This window comes from Oncorhynchus masou, chromosome 9, assembly GCF_036934945.1.
Source record: "Oncorhynchus masou masou isolate Uvic2021 chromosome 9, UVic_Omas_1.1, whole genome shotgun sequence".
Classification (NCBI taxonomy): Eukaryota; Metazoa; Chordata; class Actinopteri; order Salmoniformes; family Salmonidae; genus Oncorhynchus; species Oncorhynchus masou.
The window spans coordinates 95,351-106,473 of NC_088220.1; the positions used below are offsets into that span (position 1 = coordinate 95,351).

Here is an 11,123-nt window from a genome sequence, read left to right on the forward strand (position 1 = left end):
CTCTGGTTTGTTTTCCGTTGCAAAACGTTTTGCCACCGTGTGCTCTAATGAATATGCCCCTTTAGACGGGGCCCAATAATGTAGTGCACTACTTTAGACGGGGCCCAATAATGTAGTGCACTACTTTAGACGGGACCCAATAATGTAGTGCACTGCTTTAGATGGGGCCGAATAATGTAGTGCACTGCTTTAGACGGGGCCCAATAATGTAGTGCACTGCTTTAGATGGGGCCGAATAATGTAGTGCACTGCTTTAGACGGGACCCAATAATGTAGTGCACTACTTTAGAAGGGGCCCAATAATGTAGTGCACTACATTATTTATTGTTGTACGTCAGACTACAAAAATACCAGCAAATCAATTTGGTTTAATCTACTAAGTATCTGTAATTATGATCAGGCCCCAGTCTACTAATTATGATCAGGCCCCAGTCTACTAATTATAATCAGGCCCCAGTCTACTAATTATAATCAGGCCCTAGTCTACTAATTATGATCAGGCCCTAGTCTACTAATTATAATCAGGCCCAGTCTACTAATTATGATCAGGCCCCAGTCTACTAATTATGATCAGGCCCTAGTCTACTAATTATAATCAGGCCCCAGTCTACTAATTATGATCAGGCCCTAGTCTACTAATTATAATCAGGCCCTAGTCTACTAATTATGATCAGGCCCCAGTCTACTAATTATCTGTAATTATGATCAGGCCCCAGTCTACTAATTATCTGTAATTATGATCAGGCCCCAGTCTACTAATTATGATCAGGCCCCAGTCTACTAATTATGATCAGGCCCCAGTCTACTAATTATGATCAGGCCCCAGTCTACTAATTATGATCAGGCCCCAGTCTACTAATTATCTGTAATTATTATCAAGCCCCAGTCTACTAATTATGATCAGGCCCCAGTCTACTAATTATGATCAGGCCCCAGTCTACTAATTATGATCAGGCCCCAGTCTACTAATTATCTGTAATTATGATCAGGCCCCAGTCTACTAATTATGATCAGGCCCTAGTCTACTAATTATAATCAGGCCCTAGTCTACTAATTATGATCAGGCCCTAGTCTACTAATTATAATCAGGCCCTAGTCTACTAATTATGATCAGGCCCTAGTCTACTAATTATCTGTAATTATGATCAGGCCCCAGTCTACTAATTATGATCAGGCCCTAGTCTACTAATTATGATCAGGCCCTAGTCTACTAATTATCTGTAATTATGATCAGGCCCCAGTCTACTAATTATCTGTAATTATGATCAGGCCCCAGTCTACTAATTATCTGTAATTATGATCAGGCCCCAGTCTACTAATTATCTGTAATTAGTCTACTAATTATGATCAGGCCCCAGTCTACTAATTATGATCAGGCCCCAGTCTACTAATTATGATCAGGCCCCAGTCTACTAATTATGATCAAGCCCCAGTCTACTAATTATGATCAGGCCCAGTCTACTAATTATGATCAGGCCCCAGTCTACTAATTATAATCAGGCCCCAGTCTACTAATTATCTGTAATTATGATCAGGCCCCAGTCTACTAATTATAATCAGGCCCCAGTCTACTAATTATCTGTAATTATTATCAAGCCCCAGTCTACTAATTATGATCAGGCCCCAGTCTACTAATTATCTGTAATTATGATCAGGCCCCAGTCTACTAATTATGATCAGTCCCCAGTCTACTAAGTATCTGTAATTATGATCAGGCCCCAGTCTACTAATTATGATCAGGCCCCAGTCTACTAATTATCTATAATTATGATCAGGCCCCAGTCTACTAATTATGATCAGGCCCCAGTCTACTAATTATCTGTAATTATGATCAAGCCCCAGTCTACTAATTATGATCAGGCCCCAGTCTACTAATTATGATCAAGCCCCAGTCTACTAATTATGATCAGGCCCCAGTCTACTAATTATGATCAGGCCCTAGTCTACTAATTATAATCAGGCCCCAGTCTACTAATTATGATCAAGCCCCAGTCTACTAATTATGATCAGGCCCCAGTCTACTAATCATCTGTAATTTTGATCAAGCCCCAGTCTACTAATTATGATCAGGCCCCAATCTACTAATTATGATCAGGTCCCAGTCTACTAATTATAATCAGGCCCCAGTCTACTAATTATGATCAGGCCCCAATCTACTAATTATGATCAGGTCCCAGTCTACTAATTATGATCAGGCCCCAGTCTACTAATTATGATCAGGCCCCAGTCTACTAATTATCTGTAATTATGATCAGGCCCCAGTCTACTAATTATCTGTAATTATGATCAAGCCACAGTCTACTAGTTATCTGTAATTATGATCAAGCCCCAGTCTACTAATTATCTGTAATTATGATCAGGCCCCAGTCTACTAATTATCTGTAATTATGATCAAGCCCCAGTCTACTAATTATCTGTAATTATAATCAGGCCCCAGTCTACTAGTTATCTGTAATTATAATCAGGCCCCAGTCTACTAATTATCTGTAATTATGATCAGGCCCCAGTCTACTAATTATCTGTAATTATGATCAGGCCCCAGTCTACTAATTATGATCAGGCCCCAGTCTACTAATTATCTGTAATTATGATCAGGCCCCAGTCTACTAATTATCTGTAATTATGATCAAGCCCCAGTCTACTAATTATCTGTAATTATAATCAGGCCCCAGTCTACTAGTTATCTGTAATTATAATCAGGCCCCAGTCTACTAATTATCTGTAATTATGATCAGGCCCCAGTCTACTAATTATCTGTAATTATGATCAGGCCCCAGTCTACTAGTTATCTGTAATTATGATCAGGCCCCAGTCTACTAATTATCTGTAATTATGATCAAGCCCCAGTCTACTAATTATCTGTAATTATGATCAGGCCCCAGTCTACTAATTATCTGTAATTATGATCAGGCCCCAGTCTACTAATTATGATCAGGCCCCAGTCTACTAATTATCTGTAATTATGATCAGGCCCCAGTCTACTAATTATAATCAGGCCCCAGTCTACTAATTATCTGTAATTATGATCAGGCCCCAGTCTACTAATTATCTGTAATTATGATCAAGCCCCAGTCTACTAATTATCTGTAATTATGATCAGGCCCCAGTCTACTAATTATCTGTAATTATGATCAGGCCCCAGTCTACTAATTATCTGTAATTATGATCAGGCCCCAGTCTACTAATTATCTGTAATTATGATCAGGCCCCAGTCTACTAATTATCTGTAATTATGATCAGGCCCCAGTCTACTAATTATCTGTAATTATGATCAAGCCCCAGTCTACTAATTATCTGTAATTATGATCAGGCCCCAGTCTACTAATTATCTGTAATTATGATCAGGCCCCAGTCTACTAATTATCTGTAATTATGATCAGGCCCCAGTCTTCTAATTATAATCAGGCCCCAGTCTACTAATTATCTGTAATTATGATCAGGCCCCAGTCTACTAATTATCTGTAATTATGATCAAGCCCCAGTCTACTAATTATCTGTAATTATGATCAAGCCCCAGTCTACTAATTATCTGTAATTATGATCAAGCCCCAGTCTACTAATTATCTGTAATTATGATCAGGCCCCAGTCTACTAATTATCTGTAATTATGATCAAGCCCCAGTCTACTAATTATCTGTAATTATGATCAGGCCCCAGTCTACTAATTATGATCAGGCCCTAGTCTACTAATTATCTGTAATTATGATCAGGCCCCAGTCTACTAATTATCTGTAATTTTGATCATGCCCCAGTCTACTAATTATGATCAGGCCCCAATCTACTAATTATGATCAGGCTCTAGTCTACCAATTATATGATCAGGCCCCAGTCTACTAATTATGATCAGGCCCAGTCTACTAATTATAATCAGGCCCCAGTCTACTAATTATCTGTAATTATAATCAGGCCCTAGTCTACTAATTATCTGTAATTATGATCAAGCCCCAGTCTACTAATTATGATCAGGCCCTAGTCTACTAATTATCTGTAATTATGATCAGGCCCCAGTCTACTAATTATCTGTAATTTTGATCAAGCCCCAATCTACTAATTATGATCAGGCTCTAGTCTACTAATTATCTGTAATTATGATCAGGCCCCAGTCTACTAATTATCTGTAATTTTGATCAAGCCCCAATCTACTAATTATAATCAGGCCCCAGTCTACTAATTATGATCAGGTCCCAGTCTACTAATTATGATCAGGCCCTAGTCTACTAATTATGATCAGGCCCTAGTCTACTAATTATGATCAGGTCCCAGTCTACTAATTATGATCAGGCCCCAGTCTACTAATTATGATCAGGCCCCAGTCTACTAATTATCTGTAATTATGATCAGGCCCCAGTCTACTAATTATCTGTAATTATGATCAGGCCCCAGTCTACTAATTATCTGTAATTATATTCAGGCCCCAGTCTACTAATTATCTGTAATTATGATCAAGCCACAGTCTACTAATTATCTGTAATTATGATCAAGCCCCAGTCTACTAATTTTCTGTAATTATGATCAGGCCCCAGTCTACTAATTATGATCAGGCCCCAGTCTACTAATTATCTGTAATTATGATCAAGCCCCAGTCTACTAATTTTCTGTAATTATGATCAGGTCCCAGTCTACTAATTATGATCAGGCCCCAGTCTACTAATTATCTGTAATTATGATCAGGCCCCAGTCTACTAATTATCTGTAATTATGATCAGGCCCCAGTCTACTAATTATCTGTAATTATATTCAGGCCCCAGTCTACTAATTATCTGTAATTATGATCAAGCCACAGTCTACTAATTATCTGTAATTATGATCAAGCCACAGTCTACTAATTATCTGTAATTATGATCAAGCCCCAGTCTACTAATTTTCTGTAATTATGATCAGGCCCCAGTCTACTAATTATGATCAGGCCCCAGTCTACTAATTATCTGTAATTATGATCAGGCCCCAGTCTACTAATTATCTGTAATTATGATCAAGCCCCAGTCTACTAATTATGATCAGGCCCCAGTCTACTAATTATCTGTAATTATGATCAGGCCCCAGTCTACTAATTATCTGTAATTATGATCAGGCCCCAGTCTACTAATTATCTGTAATTATGATCAGGCCCCAGTCTACTAATTATCTGTAATTATGATCAGGCCCCAGTCTACTAATTATCTGTAATTATGATCAGGCCCCAGTCTACTAATTATAATCAGGCCCCAGTCTACTAATTATCTGTAATTATGATCAGGCCCCAGTCTACTAATTATCTGTAATTATGATCAAGCCCCAGTCTACTAATTATCTGTAATTATGATCAGGCCCCAGTCTACTAATTATCTGTAATTATGATCAGGCCCCAGTCTACTAATTATCTGTAATTATGATCAGGCCCCAGTCTACTAATTATCTGTAATTATGATCAAGCCCCAGTCTACTAATTATCTGTAATTATAATCAGGCCCCAGTCTACTAATTATCTGTAATTATGATCAGGCCCCAGTCTACTAATTATCTGTAATTATAATCAGGCCCCAGTCTACTAATTATCTGTAATTATGATCAGGCCCCAGTCTACTAATTATCTGTAATTATGATCAGGCCCCAGTCTACTAATTATCTGTAATTATGATCAGGCCCCAGTCTACTAATTATGATCAGGCCCCAGTCTACTAATTATCTGTAATTATGATCAGGCCCCAGTCTACTAATTATAATCAGGCCCCAGTCTACTAATTATCTGTAATTATGATCAAGCCACAGTCTACTAGTTATCTGTAATTATGATCAGGCCCCAGTCTACTAATTATAATCAGGCCCCAGTCTACTAATTATCTGTAATTATGATCAGGCCCCAGTCTACTAATTATCTGTAATTATGATCAGGCCCCAGTCTTCTAATTATAATCAGGCCCCAGTCTACTAATTATCTGTAATTATGATCAAGCCCCAGTCTACTAATTATCTGTAAATATGATCAAGCCCCAGTCTACTAATTATGATCAGGCCCCAGTCTACTAATTATCTGTAATTATGATCAGGCCCCAGTCTACTAATTATCTGTAATTATGATCAAGCCCCATTCTACTAATTATCTGTAATTATGATCAGGCCCCAGTCTACTAATTATCTGTAATTATGATCAGGCCCCAGTCTACTAATTATCTGTAATTATGATCAGGCCCCAATCTACTAATTATCTGTAATTATGATCAGGCCCCAATCTACTAATTATCTGTAATTATGATCAGGCCCCAGTCTACTAATTATCTGGCCCCAGTCTACTAATTATCTGGCCCCCTGACCATCCGCTCAAGAATTGTTTTTGTCCGCGGCCGAATCTCGTTGATGTTCTCTGACATAGGGAACGGGGAACCCTTAGGAACCCGTACCAGTTCACCGAACGGTGCTACAATCTGTTGCTCTTCACATTATCGCTGCCTTAAACTCTCCAGCCTTTCGCTTCCAGCTAACAAGCTTCAGGAATATTATAACATATTGTCACCATGTACAGCACTTAGTCTGTAGTCTGTTCTGTTGTTGTGACTGTCTGTTCTGTTATTGTGACTGAGTCTGTCTGTTCTGTTGTTGTGACTGAGTCTGTAGTCTGTTCTGTTGTTGAGTCTGTCTGTTCTGTTGTTGTGACTGAGTCTGTCTGTTCTGTTGTTGTGACTGAGTCTGTCTGTTCTGTTATTGTGTCTGTTCTGTTGTTGTGACTGAGTCTGTCTGTTCTGTTGTTGAGTCTGTCTGTTCTGTTGTTGTGACTGAGTCTGTCTGTTCTGTTGTTGAGTCTGTCTGTTCTGTTGTTGTGACTGAGTCTGTCTGTTCTGTTATTGTGACTGAGTCTGTCTGTTCTGTTGTTGTGACTGAGTCTGTCTGTTCTGTTGTTGTGACTGTCTGTTCTGTTGTTGTGACTGAGTCTGTCTGTTCTGTTGTTGTGACTGAGTCTGTCTGTTCTGTTGTTGTGACTGAGTCTGTCTGTTCTGTTATTGTGACTGAGTCTGTCTGTTCTGTTGTTGTGACTGAGTCTGTCTGTTCTGTTGTTGTGACTGAGTCTGTCTGTTCTGTTGTTGTGACTGTCTGTTCTGTTGTTGTGACTGAGTCTGTCTGTTCTGTTGTTGTGACTGTCTGTTCTGTTGTTGTGACTGAGTCTGTCTGTTCTGTTGTTGTGACTGAGTCTGTCTGTTCTGTTGTTGTGACTGAGTCTGTCTGTTCTGTTATTGTCTGTCCTTTATTTGATTTCATTTATATTTGTAATTTTGTTTTGTTGCACAAAACTATCCACATAGCACTTCTTCTTTGCATCCCAAAAAAAAGCACAATAATTCCCTTTTATAGTGCACTACTGTTGACCAGGCCCCATAAGGCTTCAGTTAAAGTAGTGCACTACTGTTGTCCAGGCTCCATAAGGCTTCAGTTAAAGTAGTGCACTACTGTTGTCCAGGCTCCATAAGGCTTCAGTTAAAGTAGTGCACTACTGTTGTCCAGGCCCCATAAGGCTTCAGTTAAAGTAGTGCACTACTGTTGACCAGGCCCCATAAGGCTTCAGTTAAAGTAGTGCACTACTGTTGACCAGGCTCCATAAGGCTTCAGTTAAAGTAGTGTACTACTGTTGTCCAGGCTCCATAAGGCTTCAGTTAAAGTAGTGTACTACTGTTGACCAGGCCCCATAAGGCTTCAGTTAAAGTAGTGCACTACTGTTGACCAGGCCCCATAAGGCTTCAGTTAAAGTAGTGCACTACTGTTGACCAGGCCCCATAAGGCTTCAGTTAAAGTAGTGCACTACTGTTGTCCAGGCTCCATAAGGCTTCAGTTAAAGTAGTGTACTACTGTTGACCAGGCTCCATAAGGCTTCAGTTAAAGTAGTGCACTACTGTTGTCCAGGCTCCATAAGGCTTCAGTTAAAGTAGTGCACTACTGTTGACCAGGCTCCATAAGGCTTCAGTTAAAGTAGTGCACTACTGTTGACCAGGCCCCATAAGGCTTCAGTTAAAGTAGTGCACTACTGTTGACCAGGCTCCATAAGGCTTCAGTTAAAGTAGTGCACTATATTTACACGACAGGGGTTCTCAAACTTTCATCAGGGACCCCCCTCATAATCAGAACTGGAGTGTGATCAAAAACAAAAAAACATAATTATACTCGGACAAGGGCAGTGCATGGCGTCCCTCCACATGGAGCCTCCGACCACATTTTCAGATCCAGCATAAATTGACGCTTAAGAACATGCATTGAATTACAATCTCAAAAGTTATTCCACGGATCCCTTGGACAAAATGTGTTTAATCTGTTGTAAGTAATATTCATTCCACAAAAAAAACATGTATATTTGAGAACCCCTTGTCTGACTGCTGACCCCCTGCAGTACAGACCCCACTCTGAGAACCCCTGCAGTACAGACCCCACTCTGAGAACCCCTGCAGTACAGACCCCACTCTGAGAACCCCTGCAGTACAGACCCCACTCTGAGAACCCCTGCAGTACAGACCCCACTCTGAGAACCCCTGCAGTACAGACCCCACTCTGAGAACCCCTGCAGTACAGACCCCACTCTGAGAACCCCTGCAGTACAGACCCCACTCTGAGAACCCCTGATATAGGGGATAGGGTGCTATTTGGTGATGTATCCCTTATATCTTGTAAAGGTTGTGGGTAATATCACTCTGAGCAATGCTTCTACTGAACTGTGGGTGAGTTTCTCCAGAAAACAAAGATTATCTTTAGCCTTCAGATCATTGTCTATCCATTGGACTTGAGATGATAGTTTATGTTTTTAGGAAACGTACCCCTGAACTTTCCCAGACACAAATTAAGATTAGTAGTCCTGGACAAAACAATATTTTTGATATAGATTTTCCTTTGAGCTCTTTAACCCACGGCTGAGACAGGGATTCAATCCGGTCACAGGTTACAGGCATGGCAGTTTTTAAAGGCAATGTTCCCACGTCCGCAGAGAACCCATTCACAGTATGGCAGCTCAATCGGAAATTACCTTTAAAAAAAAACGCAACGCTTATAACCCGCGATCGGATTTAATCCGGTCTAAATCGTGTGCCCAGGAAACCACCATGTTTCAGTTACCTCGCCATATTGTAACAGACTGACTGTGTTTCATGTGTTTAATTAGTTTCATGTTTTTGACGTGGACGTTATGGAACTCATAGGAAATGCAGGAAATGTGTCCATAGGGGTGCTTTAATGATGCATATTTTGCAAACATTTGCTCATATGAACTTAAAAGCCATTGAATATGCATTACTCAGTATATCTTGATTATACATGCAATAGAGGCCACCATGTTTGGGCAGAAAGCATTATTTTGATATGTAATACAGTACTTGCAATTTACATGTATGCAACTGTAGCCTTGGATACCAGGCGTAGTCAACGAGACCAGATTTGGAAGGATGGCTCCGCGAGACTAATGTACCGGTCTACTAAAACAAAACTCACTGGATTTGATCCTCTGAGGTGACCGACTGCCTGTTACCCACTGAGGTGACTGACTGGATGTTACCCACTGAGGTGACTGCCTGGATGTTACCCACTGAGGTGACTGACCGACAGCCTGTTACCCACTGAGGTGACCGACTGCCTGTTACCCACTGAGGTGACTGCCTGGATGTTACCCACTGAGGTGACTGACCGACAGCCTGTTACCCACTGAGGTGACCGACTGCCTGTTACCCACTGAGGTGACTGCCTGGATGTTACCCACTGAGGTGACTGCCTGGATGTTACCCACTGAGGTGACTGACCGACAGCCTGTTACCCACTGAGGTGACCGACTGCCTGTTACCCACTGAGGTGACTGACCGACAGCCTGTTACCCACTGAGGTGACCGACTGCCTGTTACCCACTGAGGTGACCGACTGCCTGTTACCCACTGAGGTGACCGACAGCCTGTTACCCACTGAGGTGACCGACTGCCTGTTACCCACTGAGGTGACTGACTGGATGTTACCCACTGAGGTGACCGACTGCCTGTTACCCACTGAGGTGACCGACAGCCTGTTACCCACTGAGGTGACCGACTGCCTGTTACCCACTGAGGTGACTGACTGGATGTTACCCACTGAGGTGACCGACTGCCTGTTACCCACTGAGGTGACTGACTGGATGTTACCCACTGAGGTGACCGACTGCCTGTTACCCACTGAGGTGACTGACTGGATGTTACCCACTGAGGTGACCGCCTGCCTGTTACCCACTGAGGTGACTGACTGGATGTTACCCACTGAGGTGACCGACTGCCTGTTACCCACTGAGGTGACCGACTGGATGTTACCCACTGAGGTGACTGCCTGGATGTTACCCACTGAGGTGACTGACTGCCTGCCTGTTACCCACTGAGGTGACTGCCTGCCTGCCTGTTACCCACTGAGGTGACTGCCTGCCTGCCTGTTACCCACTGAGGTGACTGCCTGCCTGTTACCCACTGAGGTGACTGACTGCCTGTTACCCACTGAGGTGACCGACTGCCTGTTACCCACTGAGGTGACTGACTGCCTGCCTGTTACCCACTGAGGTGACTGCCTGCCTGCCTGTTACCCACTGAGGTGACCGACTGCCTGTTACCCACTGAGGTGACCGACTGCCTGTTACCCACTGAGGTGACCGACTGCCTGTTACCCACTGAGGTGACCGACTGCCTGTTACCCACTGAGGTGACTGACTGCCTGCCTGTTACCCACTGAGGTGACTGCCTGCCTGCCTGTTACCCACTGAGGTGACCGACTGCCTGTTACCCACTGAGGTGACTGCCTGCCTGCCTGTTACCCACTGAGGTGACCGACTGCCTGTTACCCACTGAGGTGACCGACTGCCTGTTACCCACTGAGGTGACTGACTGCCTGTTACCCACTGAGGTGACTGACTGGATGTTACCCAGAGGTGACCGACTGCCTGTTACCCAGAGGTGACTGACTGCCTGTTACCCACTGAGGTGACCGACCGACTGCCTTCAGGATGTTTATACCCCAACAAGATGCCTTATGACCTTGTCATCGCAACAAGAACTGTCTGTATATCTGTATGCACTTAGTCTTCCTCTGTCCCAGTACTATCATGTAGCATTTGTATAGGTATGTATGCCTTTTGTATGAATAAATATTTGTAATATTTAACACGAATCACT

General features: G+C 42.3%; 1 long non-coding RNA gene across 1 annotated transcript; it reads left to right on the top strand.

Moving 5' to 3' along the window:
- Nucleotides 1–5,589: 5,589 nt before the first annotated feature.
- Nucleotides 5,590–11,112, top strand: LOC135545408 (uncharacterized). Its single transcript, XR_010456457.1, has 2 exons — nucleotides 5,590–9,537; nucleotides 9,596–11,112. It is a non-coding gene; the product is annotated as an uncharacterized LOC135545408 (long non-coding RNA).
- Nucleotides 11,113–11,123: the final 11 nt, after the last annotated feature.